Source organism: Elaeis guineensis, chromosome 1 (assembly GCF_000442705.2).
Source record: "Elaeis guineensis isolate ETL-2024a chromosome 1, EG11, whole genome shotgun sequence".
NCBI lineage: Eukaryota > Viridiplantae > Streptophyta > Magnoliopsida > Arecales > Arecaceae > Elaeis > Elaeis guineensis.
In genome coordinates, this window is record NC_025993.2 from 13,848,392 (window position 1) to 13,873,837 (window position 25,446).

Below are 25,446 nucleotides of genomic sequence, written 5' to 3' on the forward strand. Positions count from 1 at the left end.
ATTGAGCCTAACTTTCTCCTCGTATAATCTTTTTCATCTCGACTGAGCCAAATGTGATTTGACTCATCCAGAGAACTTGAGAAGGTTTCTCTCAGTCTGACTGGAGCCAGTCCAGCTCAGAAAAGTCTTGTCTTAATTCATGAAATGAATTTAAGACAACACCTGCCAATTCTGTCACCTACCATTTCATTTTAGGACATCGGTCAATGTTGACTAATGGATCTTGGACTGAAGGCCACTTGGTAAGAGGTCATTGGAGATTTTTGTGGAGTGTCCACCTGCTAAATTAGGCCTCAAAGTAGGCACCAAGATCAAATTGGGCATGTGCCCCAAGTGGATAAGGATAGAGTCCCATGAGATGAGGACTCTATGCCTTGATCAACTCAAACTATTGGGCGTCAATCTCACTGTGCTTATCCAGTGTTGGAGCCAACAGTAGGATGGTTTGGTGGGGTTCTTATTTGATATGATCAGATGACATCACTCCACCAATTAAAATTTTTTCAGAATTAATTAAAATTTTTTGATTGGTCGAATGATGTGGCACTGCATAGCGCAGCAGGGTCTATTTAAACCCTGTCTGCGCCTAGGGTTTAGAGACTCTGCTCAATACCCAGCAAAAATGTGAAACCCCTCCACTTCTCCATGCCCCCTCTACTCCTCTCCCTCCCCTCTTCACGTCCAAGAGGTTGGGCGTCCATCTGGTGTTTGTCCAAGGTGTGGTGGCTCCCTGATCAGAAGGTTGCAGGATGTGTCGAGAAGCTGCTGCTCCAGCTTCAGAAGATCTTACAGATCAGATCTAGATCTGATTTTTGGAACAAAGATTCGCGAGGAGAAGACGATCAGATCCTGCTCGAGTAGATACTGGTAAAGCCAGGCGACTGCGTGGCTATTTTAGAATAGGAATTAGATCATCTACAGAGTAATCTATTTATCCTAGAGGTATTCCTCTATTCCTCATGTTTCCAGATTTAATTTTAGATTTAATATCAGATAATAGGAATTAGATCTAATAGATCTTAGATCTGAAATATCGTAGGATTTTTTTTTTTTTGAAATATTCCATCCCAGATTTCATTAGATCTGAAAGATTCTACAAGAAAAAAACCGATTTTTCCTTCACTGGGTATTTCATATCTTTTTACTCTTGGCCACATCATTCATTATAGCTGATGGACTGCCCACTGAACTAGGAGCTATGAATTCAGTTCTACTGAAACCTAGTGAACCTAAGTAGGTGTGTTGGCTTCCTCCTCTTTGGGAGTTCTCAAGCTGAGCTTTGATGCATCTGTAATTGAAAATAGTGCAGATGGTGCTTTTATCATTAGAGATCATCGGGATATTTGCTGAGAGCTGGAGGCAAATTTTGCTACGCTCTTCAGTTCCTTTTGTTGAAATAGTTGCTGCTTGGATGGAGATTAGGGTTGCTATTTGTGAAATGGGGATCATATGGAGCTTTGGGTGAGGGAGACTCTCTCTTGCTGCGATCCAGTGGCTTACTAAGAAGACTTGGGATTCTTCCTCACTTCATCCTTTGCTACGGGACCTGCTCTTGTGGAATTAGTCTTTTCTAACCATCAGGATAACTCATGTTTTTGTGAATTGGGTCCGAATACCCCTTTTGTCCCCTAATTTAGCTGCTATTCTTTGGGCTGATTTCAGAGGAATTAATTTCATTTGAACGATGATGAAGCTGATATTGTGTGCCTTGTGTTCACATTTTAATACTCGGTGGCACTTCTTGTTTCTCACTATTGCAATTCTTGTGTCAGCACTGAATTCCCTCCCTCTTATCTCTGGCTATATTGGTTCTGATTTATTTTTCATCCAACAGCTAACCTGGCAACTAAGGTTGACTATGTTCAATTGGAGGTTTTGCGAGGAAACTATTATTTTCAATCTAGCTACCAATTGATGAAACCAGGGAGACTTGGCCATATCTCTTTTACTTGGCAAAGTTTTTTTTTTTTTTCAAACAGCAAGTAGCACTAGAGGCTTGTGCTAAATCACATCCTTGGATGTAGTTATGCTGCTAAATTGTCGGTTTTCTTCGTTTCCAGGTGGCCAATAAGGCTTTAACCATTAGGAGCCGCATGCTGCTCCGTTGATAGTGTTTGGGAGTACTTTTGTACCCATCAAAAGTGATTTTAAATTTAAAAATAAAATTTTAGATGTTTGACTATATTTCAAAAATAATATTTGATTGTATTAAAAATATTTTAGAACATGATTTACTTAAAATTAACTTTCTTCTGTTTCCATAGATGCAGTCCTGCAAGTAAAATATCATATTCATAAAAAAATATTTTTTAAAAAAAAACAGTACACTATCCCTCGATACTCCTCATACGGTCTACTACTCCTCGACTCCTAAATGCATCCGTCTCGACACATTCACCCTTAACCCTATCCAGTAATTTTTTTTTTTGGATAATAACGATCATGTTTGCTCGTCCTCTCTATCCAATTTTCAACTTTTTTGGATAGCAATGATCACGGTCATCTTTCCGGTGGAGGTCACGGTCTATTCTTCTCCCACGTTCATTATTCTTTTTGATCATTTTGTCATTTAAAATCAGCTTTTGAGTTTGCCAATCGAACATACAGCAAACCAATTCTACAGTTTTGAAACAGCTTTTGGATCCTGACGGCCACACAGTTGTCAATAAAAAATTATTTTATCTTGAAACGGCTTTTGACCTTAAAACATAATTTTTATCAAAAATTATTTTTTGACAAAAAGTTACAGCATCCCCAAATAAATCTTTTGTCAGCTATATTGGATAATATGATTTCTGTAATCGGATCTCAGGGAGATCGATCTTGTTTTCCATCGGCCGGTTATCTCAATGGTGGGATACAAGTATTGGGATACAAGTATAGGTCTTGGGTCTTTTTATCAGTAAATATGGTGCTGAGATGCTCGTTGTCCGATTGTTGTGCCTGCTGCTATTCCAAATTCAAGAGTCTATTTGTTTAGTTCCTTGTCAGAACATTTCTATACCCTCAGTTTATCTTCTACCTCATCAGGCCTTGTTATCAATTATATTGTATGTCTGATATGTAGGTTTCTTTTGATATGGTTGGCTGTGTACACTTTGCTCCTGCTTTTGGCTTAAATTAATCTATCTCGGGAGCATGTATGTATTCTCCCAACTCCATATGTTGCTATGGGGTGGTCCCTCTGTAAAGTTTGCAAACCCTTTATATCTCTTCTTGATGTATAGCCCATCGCTCTCTTTTACCAAAGAAAAAAAAAAAATAATAATAATAATAATAATAATAATTAGTAACTCGAATATGCAACTCAAAAAAATCTCTCAGCTGGGGTGTGCTGTATTCTCGTTTCTCCTTTGAATTAGCTTTTTCAAATTGTGCTATATAATATTGAAGCAAGGCATGTGTATGGTGGAATTTAGCTGATTCACTTTTCTGAGTGATCTTTCAAAGCTTAAGCTAAGCCTAGTATTAGTCCCGGCTTAGCTCGTCTTGGCTCAATACAAGCCTATGTCCCTCGCATGCCGAGAGCCCGTACCCTTTTTTTTTCCTCTCCCCTTAAACCATTATATTGAAATTACTTTTACATAACAAAAAATTTGGAAACACATCAATTTTTTTTGATGGAGCTGTACCATTATCTCTCTCTACTGTCAAAATGCTAAGAACGAGGTTTGAGTCCATCTCATGCCTCCAATTCTAAAATTACATTTGATGCATCCAAGTAATTTTAAAAAATAATTTAAATTATCTTCAAAATAAATTATCATCATTAAATTATCAGTAATTAATATTAATTATTATGTTCAATATTACAGTAAAATTATTAAAATTTGATTGATATGTTTGATATGACAATCAGATTATCGATAACGTGCAATCAAATTTTCAAAAATCTCTGAGTAAAATCTATTAAAAAATTCATATACTATGATTTACACTCAACATCATCTAACATTGTGGCTACCGGACAGCAATATACCTAGCCGTCGCTGGCCTCCGTCGCCACCGCCATCGATAGATGACCACAATTTTTGCCATTTTAAATTAAAATATATTCATCAAATAAATACTAATTAGTTTAATTTTATATATTATAAAATATGTTTTGTGAACCTCTCATTTTTTGCTTAATGATAGGACTTTATTTATAATGCATAATTACATTTTTCTCGACGATAAATTTGTAAGTCCAGAGACTTTGACTCAGAAAGTAGCCAAGCGAAAGAAGGGACTGGAGAGGCAAGGCTATCAATTAGAGTCCAAAGTTTTGTGATATGAGAATGATCTTTTTCAAATGGTTATGGTTAGGAGTGACAAATGAAGGTTTTGATGATGAGATAAGAAGATAAAAATAGACACATTTTGAGGTCAGATTAGATGATGTAGTCGAATCACTGAAGATGAAGGAGGTGTGATCCACGAACTCACCTGAGACGTCCTCATGCCTGGCGGGCTTCTCTTTGCAGTCGACAAGTCTGGCCAGATTGCCAATGGCGGTGATTCTAGGCGGGATGTCTATGAGGACGACGGATCCAGTGCCTATCTTGGCACCCTCGCCGATGTGACACTGTCGAGGATGGTGCGCTAGTGCCAATGAGGATGTCCTCATCAATCTTGGGTGACGGTCGCTGATGGCCTTACCGATTCCACAAGAGTGATGTGATGGAGGATGGAGATGTTGTTGCCGACAATGGCAATCCTGCCAATGATGACCCCAGTGGCATGGTCGAGGAGGTCGTGAGGTGGACGGCGGGGTGAATGTCGACGGCGAGACGTCCACGATGCGGGATTGGAGGGTGAGGGCGAGGGGCCAATGTTGATGGAGCCAGAGGAGGTGGGTGACATGATGGGGTTGGACAGCAAGGAAGCCCTGATAGTTGAGGAGGCAACGGGAGAAGGAGGAGCAAGTGGGATCGCGGTGGTGGGCGGTGAGGAGGTTGGCGACGGTAGTGGAGCAAATGGAGGGTTGGGTGGAAAGAAAGCTGAGGGCTTCACGATAAGAAAAAGAAGGGTTCCGTTTGATTTTTTGATAAGAATAATTTTATTTAAAAATTTTATTATAAAATTATCAAAAATATGATAATCTAGATAACCACTTCTTTTAAGATAATCTGGATTGCCTCATAGAATATAATTTAGATTGTCAAGACAATTTGAATTGATAAATATAAAGTATACCAAATACAATAATTCAATGAATCTATTTTAAATTATCGATAATCTGGATAGATTGCCACTACCAAACGGAGCCTAATATTTTGAATTTTTTTCGAGATAACATGCATAACGCTAGTTGCATAATTTTTTTTTTTGGAAGAAGCCACACTCTTTTAAGTATCTAGTCTCCTACGGTCACTCATAGAAGACTATTTTTTTAATTTTTTGAAAAAGAGCTACTTATGTTCCACGAGAGAATGAAGCAAAACTATAGGGAAAAAAAAAAAAAAAAAGACTTGCAACAGGTGAAAATAAAAAGGAGAAGGACCAGACATATTACAGGAGGGATGGGATGAGAGAAAGAAAGGATTGATGTGATCTGCTGGGCCCAATAATAAAGCATGAATAATGCATTCCTCAACTCTGACACGTTATCGGAGTCTCCATGAATGCTCGGCCTTCAAGCCTCGAGGGATATCCTCAACTGGACTTGGTTTTTTTTTTTTGGCAATACAAGTGGACTTGGTCTTGACAAACCAGTGAGCAAATTATCAGATCAGACATATTGAGGTAGTTGCAGCTGATGTAACATTTCTTTATTAGTTTTGTCTACAGCATTTATGATAGACTAAGGCAAGAATTTCGTCGGAGGGGATGGAGATCGACTTAATGAAATTATCATGTAGACTTAGTCTACCTGATAATTTAATTTCTCCGATAAATAACGACCATCTTTGCTATTAATCCTTGACGTAACACAAGAAGCAGCTCTTATTACACCTCACATCAGGTAGACTTAGTCTGCCTGATAATTTCTCCTATAAATAGCGACCATCTTTGCTATTAACCCTTGACGTAAAACGAGAGGAAGCTCTTAACACACCACACGCCAATGGCTTCCTCTACTTCAACTTGTCCTCCTCCTCTCCTAGCTCTTGCATTCATCATCTCTTCGCTTGTCTTCTTCTCTACTTTACCACAAGCAGAGAGCTGTCCTCCCTCGGCGAACGGCCTCTCTTGGAGCTTCTACGAGACCAGCTGCCCAATGTTAGAGCAGATCGTTAGGGACTACCTCAAGAAGGCCATCAGAAAGCATGCTGGTCTCGCTCCTGGCCTCCTTCGCATGCACTTCCACGACTGCTTCGTCCAGGTATGCCTTAAGTACGAGTGAAGCATGGCCATGTACAAGTTTTTGGCTCTTCCCTCATGTACGTACACGAATATGCATGGGGAATTTTGTTTTGTTTTTTTTTTGAGTTGGACACAAATATGGGACTTTGAAATTGGCAGGGGTGTGATGCATCCGTGTTGCTGGATGGGCCGGAGAAGGAGTCAGTTCCAAACCTGACACTGAGGCCATCGGCCTTCAAGGCCATCAAAGACATCCGGACTCTCACGGACCAGCAATGCGGCTACAGGACTGTCTCTTGTGCCGACGTCACGGCTCTCGCTGCCCGCGACGCCGTCTACCTGGTATTGCTTCTCTCTCTCTCTCTCTCTCTCTCTCTCTCTCTCGTGGTTATTCGTTAGATCAGGTCAACCGCTGATCAGTTGGTGGGCCAGTCTAATTAAAAATTTCATCTATCTCTCTCTTTTATTCTCGAGATCCGGTCTACAATCGAACTGATAAATCATGTCTGAAAAAATAATTTCTTCTCTTTTTTTTTTTTCTCATTAACATACATACTTTTTTTTTTGATTAAAAAATTATATCCTATACCACAGACGCCCCAAAGTAGGGCACGGCACCGATCGCAACCACTCATTTCTCTAGATTTTATTCATCGAGTACTCATCTTGATGGTTGATCTATAGAAATAAGTTTCTATGATGGATGTGGTACACCATCATACGATGCATGTGGCACACCGCCATATATGTGATGCATCCATCTATCTCTCTATGGCCCATGCGGTTAGTTGCCAATAATTATCATAATAGATGTAGCTCAAACATGCTCTCAAACGGGCTCTTGTTCACCTTGCAAACAAAGAGCGTTGTGTTATGATGCCAGCTATACATATATTTCTATCTAATAGTTTTTGGTAGATCTGTGCCCACGTCAACTAGTTAGTGTTACGTGAAGAATTCAACTGAAATGTAGGTATTATTTACGTTAGGTACTCAAAAATAAATAAACAAGTTATTAGTCCATGAAGGTTTACACTATATAAATTTCTTAATTGTTTTACCAAAAAAAATAAATTTCTTAATTCCAAAAACATACAACCCAAAGCAGGTTAACTCATGATTTAAAATATTTCTGTGACAACGCTAATTAGATTTCTTGTTTAAAATGGTTAAAGCACGCATGCTAGACTTCTGTAAAAGGTGGATTTTAGTATTACAGATTTAAAAATAAGAAAAGAAGAAATATGATGGAATATCTGACTATGCAAGAAAGCAAGAATTCAAAAATTTAAAATATTTTTCAAGGAAGGAGAAATAGAAATAATTTTGAACCAGGAGAAATATGTGAGAAAAATTGAACTAGATGGGCTTCCCCATCCTTCTTTTTACTATAAATAAATAAATAAATAAACTAAAATCAACATCAATTACTATAATATGTAAAATTCTTTACACATATTTGCATATTGTTAAAAATTACTGAGCACCAGGTATCGGCATCTGCAAATGTTATCCTCACTATTAATAAATATAGACACCATCATTAATATTCAATCCATGAAGGAATTTCCTTGATAAATAACTCCTCTACCATTCATAGGTAAATCTTAAATTCCATAATTACTTGGAATTACTTAGAATTTCATAATAAATAATGTAGATTAAGCTAATGAAAAAAAATATCATGCCAATATTTTGAGTAGCTAAATAGATGTATCAACATGATGAGTAAATATTTGTTACAACGGTGATATCACATCAAATTTATAACAAATCAATCAGCTGCTACAGCATTCATTGTGAGCTAAGCCCATACAATAACTTTTCTGATGCTGACTTCCGACATCTGGGGTTCCTTTTGAACTCGGCCTTGTAATTAACGACTCCAGAGCTTTTCTTGCAGTCTGGCGGGCCTCACTACCCGGTCCTCTTGGGCCGCCGTGACGGCTTCAGCTCCGCCACCAATGAAACCACCATCGCCAGCCTCCCTTCTCCCTCCTCCGACGCCAGCATCCTCCTGTGTAACTTGTCCAAGCACCACCTCGACGCCACCGATCTCGTCGCCCTCTCCGGCGGCCACACCATCGGCATCGGCCACTGCAACACCTTCGACGACCGCCTCTACCCCGGCCAGGATCCCACCATGGGCAAGATCTTCGCCAAATCCCTCCGTCGCACCTGCCCGGCCAAAACACCGACAACCCCACCGTGCTCGATATGCGGTCCCCCTACACCTTCGACAACAAGTACTACGTCAATATCATGAACCATCAAGGCCTCTTCACGTCGGATCAGAGCTTGTACACCGACTCCAGGACGCGGCCTATCGTCACCAGCTTTGCCGTGAACCAGTCTTTGTTCTTCGAGAAGTTTGCGGCGGCCATGATCAAGCTTGGGCAGCTGGATGTGCTAACGGGGAATCAGGGGGAGATCCGAGCTCAGTGTTAGGCGATCATGGCGGGTGGTGGATTTGTGGTCTCTTAGAAAGTGATGCTTAATTTGTTTCGTAAGGGGCTGCTGCGTATCTTTGTTTCTTGTGGCTTAATTTGGTCTTTTGTATGTCATATTTTGTGGACTGTAATGCGGCTTATTATTAATTGGACCAGGTTCTAACGTACTACGTGCAATTCCACGGTGGATAACACGCCACGTTACCCCTTGCATGTCACCAATTCCCGACTACGCGTTATCCACCGTGCTTATGCTCCGTGGTTTGCCCTCGTCCATGCGATAATTTCTCCCGTAATGGTGGCTCGTATGTTGTGGGTAGTTGTTGTCTTATCATGTAACTGGCGGCCATGCTCACGCCATGCATGCACGGATTTTATATACATATAAATATATATAGGAAGAATTTAAAAAAAAATTATTATATATATATATATATATATATATATATATATTTATTTATTGAGCTTAAATCCGGATCGGATTTAGACTGGGCATACATCAATTAGATCTGAGCATGGATTTTGATGCGCTCAATTTTCGCTAACCTAGCGGGCTCTCATGGTCGTTTGGATGTGTGCCTTTATTTAAAAAAAACCTCATTAATAGAGATGGGACTGTATTGGCACTGGAGAGCCTGTGAACCACCAATAAAAGATCATAAAAGACACTAGCCTTGGAACCACCATTTCCTCGTGGCCATTCTTTGACCTCAGTATATGTTTCCAATTGAGTAAAGATCTAAACTTGTTATTGTATCATTAATCTATCAACTTGGAGGCTAACCTGATGACCCTCGAGAAAATATTCGTTGCAATACTGGCATTAATTATGTCACCATTATAATAAATTAATAAAATATTAAAAATAAATAAAATATATGAATAGTGTGGAATATTATTCATGAAAATCGATGTAATACATGACAATCGATGAAATATAAAAATTTTCGTTGATTTGTTACAAATTTGACATGATATCACTATTGCAATGAATATTTTTTTGTGATTCTCTCCTCCTCTCTCTTCCCCGTTGGGGTGAGTTTTCCAATCTTGGATGACTTGTGGTTCATGCATGGCCACTAAAGAAAACATTTGTTTAAAGTCCGAATAGGGAAACGAAGAGAAGAGAAAGAAAAACAGAAACATGTCTGCCTCCTGCCTCAACCCGGTCTCCCTATTTGATCAATGTGAATTGATATGCTCTTTTTTCATTTTTGTCTCGCATATGCAAGAGATAATGGATGAGTTTAAGCTTGAAATTATTACATCAAATATTAAAATTAAAGTCTACCGAAAGGCTTTTAAGCTTCTCCAATTTGTGGAATTGAGAAAACAACATTCAAAATTTCTGATTTCCTAGAAAACAAAATTCAGGATCCAACATTCTTGGATATGAGGGTAAAATTATCTAAGTTATCAAAAATTAGTATCTAAAAATTATTGCATGCAAATTGTTATGATGGTGCCTGCCCTTTATCTTCGCTCCTCAATATTCATCAGAAAATACATTCAAAACCAAGACTCAATCCGAGAGTCACCATTTAAAGATTAGATGCAATATGCAAGTATCTTTACATTTTCACCATGCATCCTGTTATGTGGTTTCCTAGAGTGGAATTATTGGCCAACCATAAAAAGTTTCTAAAAAATTATGTAAGATGGTATCAATATTCTATCAATATTCTTTTCTAAGATAATAGTTTGATTATGATGGTGTACATAAGTTAAGAGAGTTCAAATCTAATACGAGAGATAATATTCACGAAAGCCTTACATGGATTAGACAATGCCCAACTCTATATTAAAAATACCCCAAAAAATAAAAGGAATCTTTGCATTATATATATATATATATATATATATATATATATATATATATATATGCAAAATACCCAATTACATCTTTATTCTTGCCAACTTGTAATTTGCATGCTTACCCCTTAGATCAAATTCTTTTTGCATATTTGCATTTGCTGTCACCCTCTATTAGAGGGTATCATTAAATTGTCATTATACTATTGTCCTTGTAGAACCAACTTTAAGAATTAAAACTGAGGACTTGTTTAGATAACTAGGCCTAAAATCTCATGGATTTAATAAATTATACTAGTAAGATTAGAAAAAAATCAGTCCGGACTAAATTTATATTCTCAAATATCTAAAAGCCTTTAGAGTGGGCCGATCTGAATCAATGTTATAGGCCTTAAAAGAGCTAACCACCCCCTATGTTAGGTTAGCACCCTCAAGGCAACCCTATTAAAAATATCACAAATTGAAAAAAGAGTTCCTTCCCATAAATTGTCAAATGCCCAAAACTAGTAATCATACAGTCAATCATATTAATCAAAGTTCTATTCTTATCCAATATCTAGGTGGCTTTGCCTCCCATTTCAATCCACAAAAAAAAATCAAAGCTCTATCCTTTCTCTTAGCTACTTTATAAAACTTAAATGGATAATACATGAAAATTTTATGAATAATATAATTTGTTTTACAAAAATTATTAAGCTCATTGGAGGTATATTCTTCTCTTCTATCCAATTTAAGAAGTTTCTTCTTTTATTCTAATGAGATATATATATAACAGTATTTAGAGAAATCACCTAATAAAGTAATAAAATTAAGTTTCATATATCGCTACGTATTAATTCTAAACATTTAGTTTTTTTAATACCATTTTTAATAATTTTCTCGGTTGCTTAAATTGTACACTTCTTATATTTTTAATTTGTATGAATATTATATTGAGGAATCAAATATAAATTCATAATTGTCTTAATATTATGATAGTTTATTTACATGATCAAATCTGTCATACCACAAATCAGAGGACACAATATTTGTTAATAAAAGAGCTGATTTTATTACTTTCATCTTTTGTTGCATTCATTTTAAGTAATCCACCAAATACAATAATCCCTTCCAATAAAAATATGATTTTTGGTTAAAATAATTTTATTTGACTCAAATATCATTTTATAATCATCTCTTATTAATGAAGAACTACTAATAAGATTCTTCCTAACTTTTGATATATACTGCACTTTGTGAAGAGTGAGAATTTTGCCAAATATTAGCATCAAATCTACTCTTCCTCCATCTCTCACTTGTATAACACTAGAATTTTCTATCATCATAGTTTTTTCATTAAAGGCCTAATAAGTGAAGAACATGGATTTATTATATATGCCTGTACATTAGTATCTGTATTAATCCATTAGTGGATTGATATACTAAATTTATCTTAGGAGTCATTCTTTAGTGGGTAAATACCTTGAAAAAATTGATCAATTTTTTCATTGACCAACCTACCCCATGTTCTTATACTTCTCTATATGGATAACTTATTTTCTCATGATAGCATAAAGAAGAAATAAGGATAAAAGTGATGTGGATATTATCCATCCGAATCTATTTTCATATCTAAATAAATCCGAATATAGACAGAAATTTGAGGATTTGACTAATATCCATATTCATATTCATATCATCAAAGAAAAATGGATATGGATATGGATAGATACCTATCCAATCTGTATCCAAATATCCGAATATACATATAGCTCTATATAATTTTTAATAGCACTTATTAATTTTTAAGAAAAAATATACAACTATATAGACATGTTATTAACTTACTTTATTATCTATTTAGTAATATCTTTGATTCTATAGTTATAAAAATTAATTATCTAAATTATATATATTATTATATCCATACTTCAAATATCAGAATTGTATCTATACCTGTTTAAAATAAATATAGATTTGAATTTTTGTATCCAAATGATATCCATATCCAAATGTATATTCGTCAAACAAAATAAATATGGATATGGATATGCTAGTATATCCGATCCATGTCTGATTCAATTTCAGTCTTAGACTCATAATATATAGGCATAATATATATTATATTAAAGAATAATATAATATAATATAATAATATTATATATAATATTATAATATTATAATTTAATATAACATAATATATCATATGTTATTATATGATTATTATATACATAATATAATATAATATAATATAATATATAATAATATTTATATAATAAAAAATTTTGAAGAATATAGAAATATCTTAGCAAGTTATCCCAAATAGCAACGAAAAAAAAATGGGTAGTGGATTTCGGAGCTAATTTCCAATATAGAAAAAAATATGGATAAATTATCCACCCATAGACCTTACCAATCTTTTCGACTCTTTAAGAGTTTATCCTTTTAATAGTTACAATTTCTTGCAAAGTGCTCTAATTTACTACAAATATAATAGCATCTCTTATTTTTATTTTATTTTATTATTTTTAATTGTAGCTTAAAATTATTATATTTTTCTTAGTTTTGATTCCTTAATTTGTTATCTTTCTTTCTGTCTACTAGATTTAATTAGCTTGCATTGGAAATCATCAGACAATTTATCTTTTTCTCTATATTTTTTTTCTATTTAAGTGAAATTATCAAATCTTTGATAGTTAGAAAATCTGTTTTATTTTTTAATGATAAGATAAAAGGTTTTCACTTAAGAGGTAATTTAATATTAACTGTAGTTTCTAAAAATTTTTAATCAAGATTGATTCCTTTTTGGCTCTTATTATGAACCAATGCTTCTTCTTCATGAGTTTATTTTACAAATGGTTTTTTATCAGCCATCTTATACTCTAAAAGCATAATGTATATTCTAGACCCACATTTTCCTTGTCATATTTTTATTGTAATGCATCCCATAACTCATACACTACAAGTATATAGATTTTTACGAGCATAGAGAAATACTACTAAAAGCAAGAGACAATAGTACTAATACCTCACTACAACAAATCCTCTCTATAACGACCAATTTTTACGAGCAAACTAGTTATAGCGACGAAAATTGTGACCAAACAAAGATGCACTTAGAATTAGTATCAATTGCGAGCAAATTGGTCGTTATTTTTTTAATGTAGCGACAAATATTGCTTAGTCATAATAGATAACGCTATTGCGAATAATTTATTGGTTGTTATTGGTAGTTATAACTACTAAATTTATTTGGTCGCAATAGTTAATCCTATTATGAGGAACTACTGGTCACAATTTCAAACTATAGCTACAAAAATTATTGATCGTGATAGACTAGTCTATTGCGAGGAATTTGTGGTCGCTATTTCGTATTGTAGCTACAAAACTTTTTGGTTGCAACAAATAAGACTATTGCGATGAAGTTCTTGGTTGCTATTTCTAATTGTAGCTACGAAATTTTTTTGGTTGCAAAAAAGAAGACTATTACAAGAAATTTATTAGTCGCTATTTTCAATTGTAACTACAAAAGTTATTTAGTCGCACTACTACCTAGCTTAAATCCACAACTATCTAAGATAAAGGTGAGAATTAAAACCACCATCATATGAAAAAACTTAAGGCATGTTGCATCAGGATCCGATACCACATAGTGCAGCAGGAAGAAAGAAGAAATAAAATAAAAAATATAATATAAATACGTGGATCGATCTAAAGTCGATCTCCACGAGATGTGTAAACTTCACTATGAGAGAATAAAATAAAATCAATACAAGAAGAATTCACCACTCAACCCTTGTATAAGAGTCTTCCACTAAAAAATCTCAAAATCTTCATAAACGTTCTCTGAAATCTTTGTTGAAGCTTTTTTACACCTCTAAGACATCACCAGCTTTCCAACGCAACTGACGGCTCATCAATCAGAGTTAATAGATTCTAAAAACTCCAAAATACTGTTAGACTAGGAAATAGAGTACTCCCAATCAAGCTTAGAATCATCTGTGGCCGTTCAATCATGATCGGCTCGTAACAGAGCCATCCAATCATGCAAAACAGTCTCTAATCATGCCTGATCAAACTCGAAATCAATCTCAATCGTTCGATCGTGATCGACTGCGATTTGAACTGTTGGATCGGTAAAAAACCATCTGAACCATGTGTGGATCGCGTGTTTTCGATCCACGCCAGTCCCATGGACCGCCCAGCGCTCTGTGGTCCATGATGGACTGTGCGAGCGCTGGGTTGGCCCGCGCGTGCACCCGCACTGAGCCCGCCCTTATGTTGGGCCGGACGTGAGCGCACCCGCAAGGGACCATGCATGCGCCTATGCCGGGCCTGACGATACCACTGTCGGCCTTCGTCGGCTCACCGTCGGCTGCCGCTGCCTCATGCATTGTGCCATCCATTTCGATCTTGTTTTGTGTGTATTTTCTCCGTTTAGACTCCGATTGGATTATTTTTGGACTCGTTGGACTTCATTTTTCATCCTGAACCTTGCTGTGGATTTAATATGGACTGAATCTCGAAATGTCAAATCTCAACGAGGTACAAGATACGAGAGCCATCAGATCAATTTTTTCTTCGCATACTCTTTGTCGAGTCTCTACCACATGTACATTGAAAATAAGGTTGCAAATGGGTCAGATTGACCCATGATCCGATCCGATCCGATCCGCATAGACCCGACCTGAACTATTTTGAAGGATCCATGGATCCGGATTGGGTTCTAAAATTGGATCCGTTTCACTTTTCGATCGAGTCTAAATTTATTAAATTTTGACCCAACTCGGTCCGACCTGATCCGATCCGTGAAAATTTTTAGATGGATTTGGATCTTGAAATAAATGATTAGATCCAACCCAACTCGATCCCAACCCATCTTTTATCTTTCTTTGTTCCTATATATATGAATATTAATTTTGATCGAGCCTACTTTAATAACTAATGTTCTTGAAAAGATATTCTATTGATTTTTAGATCCTTATCTTTTAAAATTTTACTAAAATATTTTAAATTCGGATTAACCAAATCAGGAGCAATATTGAGAAAAATGTGATTAGACTTTTTGGATTCTTGAGTGAAGAGTATGGGACATGGGTGTTCTAATATATAGTCTCATATATCAAGATCAAAATTTGCAGTACAAATAAAGTTTATTTATAGATCTTCTACTTATTAATCTTGTTATTTATAACTCAGATCTGAATCGACTCAGATCCAGATCCAAACTGAATCCGTATTTCATAGATCAAGGCTGGACCCGAATGATCTGTTGGGCTAAAAAATTTGATCATAGACCCGACCCAATCCAATCCGATCTTTTGTTGGGCTGGGTTCAGATCCAATATTTGACCTGATTAAAAAATCAAGTCGGATTGGGGTCACTCATGATCTGGTCTGACCCGACTTATTCGCACCCCTAATTAGAAACTTCTGTGAGAAACCATTTCAGTATCGGTCAGCTAGCTTAATTTTTGAGCGAAATAAATAGAGTTTTAATCCTGCACATTAATTATAAAAGAACATAAAAATTGAAACACAGCAGAACCCAAATTGCATTGCTCCAATAATAAAATTCGATATTGCATAACTGTATCCCTGTACAGTAGCAAAATTACAGTTCATTATTCAGTAAGTCAGCATGTCCAAAAATCAATTTGTATAGCATACCCTCGTTTTCTCACGGTTCTCACAAGTTCAACCTCATTAATGCTTTGTTTCATCTAAGTAATGCTATGTCTAAGCCATGTCTAAACTTCCTCTCCGTCTCCCACTTGATTGATCTATCTATTTGATCCATCTAATTAATGCACCTCATTAAAAGTCATTCTTTATTCTATTCAGCCACTCCAAGGCTCCCACCCGATTGAGTCCTTTCCACTTCTTCCCAGCAAGAAATCCAACCCTTTAAGCTTCCCTATTCAGCCATTGCTAGCTTCCACCAGATTAAGACTCTTTAGACAAAAAAAATAGAAGGAAAACTAGTGAAAAATAGAGGGAAAAGTGGTGGAAAACAGTGGAAAAATAGAGGATAAACTAAAAAAATCAAAAGGTAAGACTTTTTCCCATATTGATTGATCATTTTTTTTCTTTTCCCATTTTGTTTTATTTTATTCTTCTTCTTTGGAGATCTGTGGGAAAGGAAAGCACCCGAGAGAGATTTTTGTTGGTCATTGTTTGTATTGTATCTGTGGGAAAGGAATGCACCCGAGAGAAATTTTCATTTTTCATTTTTGTTTTATCTTTTATTAAGAATGTTGGTCATTATTTGTATTATTTGCATTTGTCCCCAGGAAGACTTATAATCAGCATTCTTTGTGAACATATGTGTGAGCTCTATAGATTTCAAAACTTTTAAATATAGCATAAGAGGTCATTTAGATCTAAATTATAGTAGAATATGTAGTGTTGTTCATTATTACCATACATATCTTGGTATAATGAAATGTTGAACAATTAATTTACAATTAAAATATAATGTGCTTTCTTTTACTTGTCTTAAATAGCTTGAAAGCTCAATCTTATTAGAGCAGGCCTTCATGCATGGGAACATAGAAGCTCATTCGATTTTTTTTTCAGACTTTGTGACCTTCATGCTTTCATCATCTTTGGACATGAACTGAAAAAGTGTTTGAATTCTCATGCACCTCAGATTGGAGGGTCTTTATTGTTAATATGCAATATTTGTCAAATTTTACTTAACTTTGATGGCTTAACTTTGTCTTAGCTTAATTGTAAATTACTATTATAGTTTTCAAATTTAATTTATTAGTAATATTATACTTTTAAGCATATGTGCCAATCTTTTTGGACTTGATTATTCTCTTTCTCATTCATACATCTATTTTTTATTCTAACATTATACTTATAGTTTTATTGAAATATACTAATGCTCAGGCTTTGGACAATGCCAATGGATAAGAGTTGGATGATCTTACCAATAAATTCTTTAGAATATCGAAAAGGGGTGGATGATTTCATTGAATATGTGATCAATTTGTTGGGATTTACAAATGAATTTAGATGTCCGTGTTTGCGTTGTAGAAATGGTTACTTTCATGGTGCAAGAGATGTAAAATATCATCTTCTTAAGCATGGGATTATGGTTGACTACGATAATTGGTATCACCATGGAGAGCCAATTGAGAGCATCTCAAGGCAATCGCATTATGTTCAATCAAATGTTGCGGATAGGGGGTGATGATGCAAATGCATAAGAGATGCTTTACAATATGCATAGAGGGGAAATGGCTGAGGGTGATCCTAATATAAATGATAGAGGTGAGAAAGATTTGAATGAAGAACCAAATACAGAAGCACAAAAATTCTATAAGTTGTTGAAAGATGCTGAGCAAAAGTTGTATCCAACATGTGATACCTATACAAAGTTGTTGTTTGTTGTTAATTTATTCCAAGTGAAGTGTTTGTATAATTTGCCTAATGCAGCATTGGATAAGATACTTATGATCTTTCAAAAGGCGCTTCCCAAACTAAATTGTTGTCCTAAAGATATAGTTGAGGCTCAAAAGCTGATTCGTGATCTTGGACTTGATTATAAGAAGATTGATGCATGTGAGAATGATTGTGTATTGTTTCATGGTGAACTTGAAACTGCTGATAAGTGTCCAGTTTGCAACTCATCTTGTTGGATTAAAAGTGAAGGTGATGGTGTTGTAGAGTCTAATATTGAAAACTGTCGAGCAAAGAAGAGGTCAAAAAAGATATTGCACTATTTTTCTTTAAAACCAAGGTTACAAAGGTTATTTATGTCCCAAAAAATGGCTATACATATGAGATGGCACAAGGATAGTCGAAAAGAAGTGAACGGGCTATTATCTCATCCGGCTGATAGTATGGCCTGGAAGACATTTGATGCAAGACATCCAGAATTTGCATTAGACTTGCGCAATGTTAGATTGGGACTTGCTAGTGATAGTTTTAATCTATTTGGAATGTTAAGTTCTACTTAGAGTTGTTGGCCTGTGATTCTCATTCCCTATAATCTACCACCCTGGTTATGCTTGAAACAATCCTCATTCATAATGTCAATTCTTATTCCTGAAAAAAATCTCCTGGACAGGACATTGATGTTTATTTACAACCTCTTATTGAAGAGCTTAGAGAATTATGGGATGTTGGTGTTAATACCTGGGATGCATCTATTGGTAAAAATTTTTTATTTCGGACTGTAATTTTATGGACTATTAATGATTTCTTGCTTATGGGATGTTATCTGGTTGGAGCACTAAAGGAGCAAAGGTATGTCTAGTTTGTGCTAAGGACACTTGCTCTATCCGATTGAAATATGGAAGAAAAGAATGTTTTATAGAATATTTCAGATTCTTACCTAATGGTCACCCTTTGCGCAAAAAAATGAGTCGATTGCCCCATTTGAAGAAATTTGTCAATCCACCACATCCATTGTCTGGAGAAGAGGTGTTACAACAGTTTTAAAATTTTAAGCAAGTTACTTTTAGAAAGACTACTCGAAAAAGAAAAAGGGATGAATATGATAGATCACATAATTGAGAAGCAGAGTATTTTCTTCCAACTTCCTTATTGGAGCACTTTATTGATACGTCACAACTTAGATGTGATGCATATTCAAAAAAATATTTGTGAAAGTATTGTGGAGACATTATTGGAGATAAAAGGAAAGAACAAAGATGGTCTAAATGCTCATTTAGACTTGGTTGAATTAGGTATAATGAGAGAATTACAACCTAGTTCATCAGGGGAGTTACCTTCTGGTAAATGGCATTTAAGCTTGGAGAAAAAAGGACAACTATGTAGATTTTTGAATGACATTAAAATGCCAGATAATTATGCCTCTAATATCTCATGGTATGTGAATCTTTAAGATGAAACTCTCAGTAATCTTAAAAGTCATGATTGTCCTCTACTTCTAGAGCACCTTCTTCCTTTGACTATGAAGGGAGTAGTGGCAGACACAGCATATGGGCCACTTGTGCAATTATGTTTATACTTTTCTAAATTATGCTTTAAGGAGTTATAAGTAGAGAATTTGGAGAAGCTTGAAAAGTAAATTTCTATTATTTTATCCAAATTAGAAGAAAATTTCCTTCATCATTTTTTGATGTGATGTTACACCTACCTGTTCACTTGGCAACAGAAGCCAAAATTGCAGGCCTGTGGAGTACAGGTGGATGTATTTTATAGAAAGATAATATATTGTATAATATAGTTTATTTGATATTTAAAGTTGATTTTATATAAAAGTAATATACAGCTGGATTTTATTTTGTAGATTTCTTAGAACATTAAAGAAGTATGTACGCAACAAGTCCAAACCCGAGGGATCTATTGCTGAAGGATATATTGCAGAAGAGTGTATGATATTTTGTACAAGATAATTAGATGAAATGGAGGAGAGAGCAACAACCATTGATAGAAACTGTGATGGAAATAACTCAATTTCTTATGAGGGATTGGATATCTTTAATAAACCTGATCGGTTTTCTCGTGATGATGAGAGCAGTGAATTAAAATATTGGACTCCAAATGAACGAAAAGGGGCTCACTTTTTTGTGCTTCAAATTTGTGAGCAGGTTCAGCCTTTTGAAAGATAACTATACCATTTGACAAGTATATAGGTACCATATTTTTTTTAGTTATTTAAAGTAGATTCTAACATAATATGTTTAACATAGTGAGTACACAACAACATTGGAAAGTCAGAGATTACATGCTCGTGAGATCCGTAACAAATACAAGAAAGAGTTCTCAACATGGTTCAAGCGACGTGTAAGTCTTTAATATGCTATAACTTATTTAAACTTATAAATGCATAGAATTATAGTATCTCATATTGAATTATATTTCAGGTTATTGATTTGCAACTTGAAGGAGATATACGTGCAACTGATCAATTGGTTTCACTATCATGGTCATCTAATTGTTTTGTCAGATACCATAAGCAATACCGTGTCAATGGATTCATCTTTCACACAAAAGATTATGATCAGCTTCACACCACACAAAACTATGGTGTCACAGTTCAAAGAGATGAAGTGTCAGGTGGCCTTGATTACTATGATGTAATAGATCAAATAGTGGAGCTAACTTATGCGAGTACATATCGCGTAATTTTATTTAAATGCTCTTGGTATGATGTCATCCCACGAAATAGGCACCATGTTGATGAGTATGGGATACTGAGCTTAGACACATCTCACCAGCAATATAGAGATGATCCATATGCTCTACCATCTCAAGTACAACAAGGATATTATGTATCTGACAATAAGAAGAAGAAGTGGTCAATTGTCATTAGAAACAAGTCTAGAAATATTTTTTCTGTTCATAGTTCAATTGATGTTCCCGACATTGATGAAACAACTAATGAACCTTATCAAGAGAATGAGCTTGAAAGCAACACTATAATTTTTTTTCTTGAGAGCGAACAACAATGGGTTGATATTGGTATTTCATCGGGTGACCAAGTTGAGACTGGACAATTTGATGTTGAAATGGTTGGTCAGACACATGTTGGAGCTATTGATGATAATGAGGTAGCCGATGACAATGAGGTTGAATCTGATATCAATAGTGACGAGAACTTAGAATACATGGATGACATTCAAACTGCAAATACTATTCTATAATATATTATAATAATATAATATAATATAATATAATAATATTATAATAATATTATAATTTAATATAACATAATATATTATATGTTATTATATGATTATTATATACATAATATAATATAATATATAATAATATTTATATAATAAAAAAATTTGAAAAATATAAAAATATCTTAGCAACTTATCCCAAATAGCAATGGAAAAAAAATGGGTAGTGGATTCCGGAGCTAATTTTCAATATAGAAAAGAATATGGATAAATTATCCACCCATAGACCTTACCAATCTTTTCGGCTCTTTAAGAGCTTATCCTTTTAATAGTTACAATTTCTTGCAAAGTGCTCTAATTTACTACAAATATAATAGCATCTCTTATTTTTATTTTATTTTATTATTTTTTAATTGTAACTTAAAATTATTATATTTTTTTATTTTTGATTCCTTAATTTGTTATCTTTCTTTTTGTCTACTGGATTTAATTAGCTAGCATTGGAAATCATCAGACAATTTATCTTTTTCTCTATATTTGCTTTCTATTTAAGTGAAATTATCAAATCTTTCATAGATAGAAAATTCATTTTATTTTTTAATGATAAACTAAAAGGTTTTCACTTAAGAGGTAATTTAATATTAACTGCAGTTTCTAAAAATTTTTAATCAAGATTGATTCCTTTTTGGCTCTTATTATGAACCAATGCTTCTTCTTCATGAGTTTGTGTCACGCCCCCGATCCGAGATTGTGAATCGAGGGTCATGACAACCGCCGCATACTTATAGAATACTTTTTCCATAAGCATGCAAGGCATCTCATCATAATATCTTCACAAATAGTTAAATAATTTTTTCTTCATTCAATAATCAAACCTTGGTTCAAATAACAAATCAAAACTAAGTGTTCAAGAGAAAGTAACGTCTGACAAAGTCAATACTAAAAACAAAACTAAAGGTCTTGAATCAATTCTGAGAAAATCCTAAATCAATGAGTTAACTCCATCTCTAATCGCTCTCCCAACCGAAATTCCGCATCATGCTAATTTTCTGTATCTGTAAGAAAAACATAAAACTTATCATGAGCTAAATAGCCCAGTAAGCAGTGTATACCTTTAACTGAATAATCAGACAAATAATACTATGCATAACAAATCAATATGTAATTTCATGAAATCATATTCATACTGTCAATCATATATAAAAGTCAATTCATCATAATTTCAATTATACTTTTCTTCTTAAATTTATCAATTTCTTAAATTCTTCTTACCAACCATGACTATGACCACATTATCCCTGTGGCAGGGTCATAATACCGCGTATCTGCTTGCGGTGGGCTGCGAATCATCTGACAGCCAAGTTCTTTGAACCGCTGGTCTAACTGGCGGTTTTGTCGCTGGTCTATCTGGCACATGTCGCTGGTCTCACTGGCGACATAAATCCTCAGGACAGTCAATTGCCAACGTATATGCCCCCATTGACGGGGTCCTCAATACAGTCAGGTTGTCAATTTCATATTGTCTTCCAATTCATATATTATTTTCAAGAATAATAAAATTAATTGATATTCGAGTAAAATCAATTATAACATTCTTTGAGATCATATATCATCATAATAATTGCTCAGCAAATAACATCATTCAATAAATAATTTTTATAATTAACTTTCATCATAAATAATTCTAACAATTATTTCAGTGAATAATTTCAATCACAAACATGCATAAATTTATTTAATCCATAATTTATCAGATAAATTCAGTAAAAGTAAACACTACTTACCTCAAAAGAAAGTCCAAACTAAAATTCTAGGGATCTCGAAAATCCTTCTCAGAACCTGATACGTCAAATATCATATTTTAAATCAAAATTTCATCGAATTAAAAATAACTAAATTATTAAAATCTAATATCCCTACTAGGATCAATTTGTCGACAGCATCCCGGTTTTCGAATTAATCCATGGACATCCTAATTTTATTTTTTATTTTTATTTTTTTTAATTAATTAATTCCATAATCCTAAAATCTAGAGAGAGAGTTTCTCTCTCTCCGCCCCTTCTCTTTCTTTTTTTTTTCTTTTTTTTTTCTTCTTTTTCTTCTTTTCTTTTCCTTTTCTTCTTTTTCTTCTTTTTTTCTTTTCCTTTCTTTTCCTTTTCTTCTTTTTCTTTTTTTTCTTCTTCTTCTTCTTCTTCCCGCACCGGAACAGAGGACTCTTGGTCCTCAGGCCTTGATCGGCCGTTCGGGCCGCGGCCGCCACGCGGAGGCCGGCGGCCGACGGGGCCACTCCTCCGGTCACGGAGGAAACATGGCCGGCGATCAATTTCGATCGCCGGCGCCGGAGATTTCAAGGAAAAGAGACTCAAAAACAGAGTCTCTTTCCCATCGATAGATCGGCGACACTCGTCGCCGGCCACCGCGCACAAACGCACGGGGGAAAGAGGAAGGAAGGGAGGAAAAGGAGGAAAACTTACCTTGACCTCCGGTGACTTCGTCGGAGAGAAAACACGGCGAGAAACCCAACTGTGCCCGCAGCTCTTCTTCGGGAAAAACGGAGAGAAAGAGAGAGGGAGGAGGCCGATCTTCGGTCTCAAGGGGAAGGAGTCTTCTTATAGAGGACCCTAGGACTTCGAGGGGTCCTAGGAGTCCTGATTCCACCCAGATTTCGTCGGAGAAGGAGACTCCCATCGGGAGTCTTCTTCCCGATTTTGAATTCCTCTGGTTTTTTTTTTTTCGTTTTGGGCTTTTGTGGGCTGTAATGGGTTTGGGCTATAACAGTTTGTTTTACGAATGATTTTTTATCAGCCATCTTATACTCTAAAAGCATAATGTATATTCTAGACCCATATTTTCCTTGTCATATTTTTATTGTAATGCATCCCATAACTCATACACTGCAAGTATATAGATTTTTACGAGCACAGAGAAATACTACTAAAAGCAAGAGACAATAGTACTAATACCTTCAACAGAAATACATGGGATGATTGAATTTATGCATGTTCGTGCATGTAAATAGGAAACATATCATATGCTGGATGGGACGTTCGCAATGATCGGATGAGAGTGAGCATGATGAGGAGGCTAGGTGGATTAGAAACTCTTAGATTTTTTAAAAAAAATATAGAGAATATCAAGATGTTATGATTTATTGACTTGTTCTATCTTAATAAAACAATATATACTCCTCTGATAATTTTTTTGAAATTAAATGCTAGTTTGCATAGAGACATGGTGATGTTTCACTAGCCATTTAGCTAAAGACTTATAGTAACTTATTAGCGGTGCAAATTTATTATATGCTACTATAATAACTATCCTATATATGCCTCAATTATACATTAGATCATCAACTCTATCAAAGGATTATAAAATGCTGGATAGAGTCTAAATTAGAAGCATTTTTCATATATGTCAATAAAAAGTTGTCGCTGTTCCATAAAATAGTATACTGATGTATAATATAAGTGGTACAAAATATATTATAAAGAGTACCAAAAAGTGAAGAAACAATTCTACCATGATAAATAATTTTTTTTATGTCAGCTTCTATATTGATGGTAGTTGTATTATATTGTTGAATCTCCAGTGGTCAAGATAGTAGTTTTCTTACCAAGATTAGGATGTTCAACAACAAAATATATAAAAAAAAAAGAAAAAAAAAAAGAAATCTATAAAGGGCCAGCCAATAGCACATTTGGCATTGCTTACAGCAAAAATTCTATTAAAACACTTTCTAATTTTGCAAAGATTTAATCAAATGAGGATGCCATAAAAATAACAGTAAATAAAAATAGTATCGAACTCTAAAATTGTTGAAAATTTTTCATTTAATATTATTATGTTTGTCTCTTTTTTTGATATATAATATTTTGCATGCATATATAACAAAAGTTATATTATAAATGGTGTCCGGCTCAAGACATAGTGCATGTTTGGGAGAACGTTTATGTTCGTCAAAATTAATTTTTGATTTAAAAATAAATTTTTGAGTATTTGGTGATAACCCAAAAATAATTTTAAACTACGTTAAGAATTCTCTAAAACATGATTTACGTAAAGTTGGCCATCTTCCATTTCTCATAGACTCGATTTTTCTCTTCCCAATGTCTCTTTTCTTTCGATCTCTTCTATTTTGATCAAAATCTTCTAAAACAAAGTACAGCTTTGCACTTCTCTTCTTCTCCTATTTGAAATCAAGTACTAACCCTCTTGGCTTTGCATTCATTCCCTTTTCAAGCGGCATTGCTAGTGAAATACACGGTAAGTTTTCTCTGTTCCATCCCTCACTATGCCTTTTTTGCTGCCAA

General features: G+C 34.8%; 2 pseudogenes; one reads left to right on the forward strand and one right to left on the reverse strand.

Moving 5' to 3' along the window:
- Positions 1 to 4,252: 4,252 nt before the first annotated feature.
- Positions 4,253 to 5,125, reverse strand: LOC140855711 (probable serine acetyltransferase 1; annotated as a pseudogene).
- An 867-nt stretch (positions 5,126 to 5,992) lies between these two features.
- Positions 5,993 to 8,905, forward strand: LOC140854807 (cationic peroxidase SPC4-like; annotated as a pseudogene).
- The last annotated feature ends 16,541 nt before the right edge of the window (positions 8,906 to 25,446 follow it).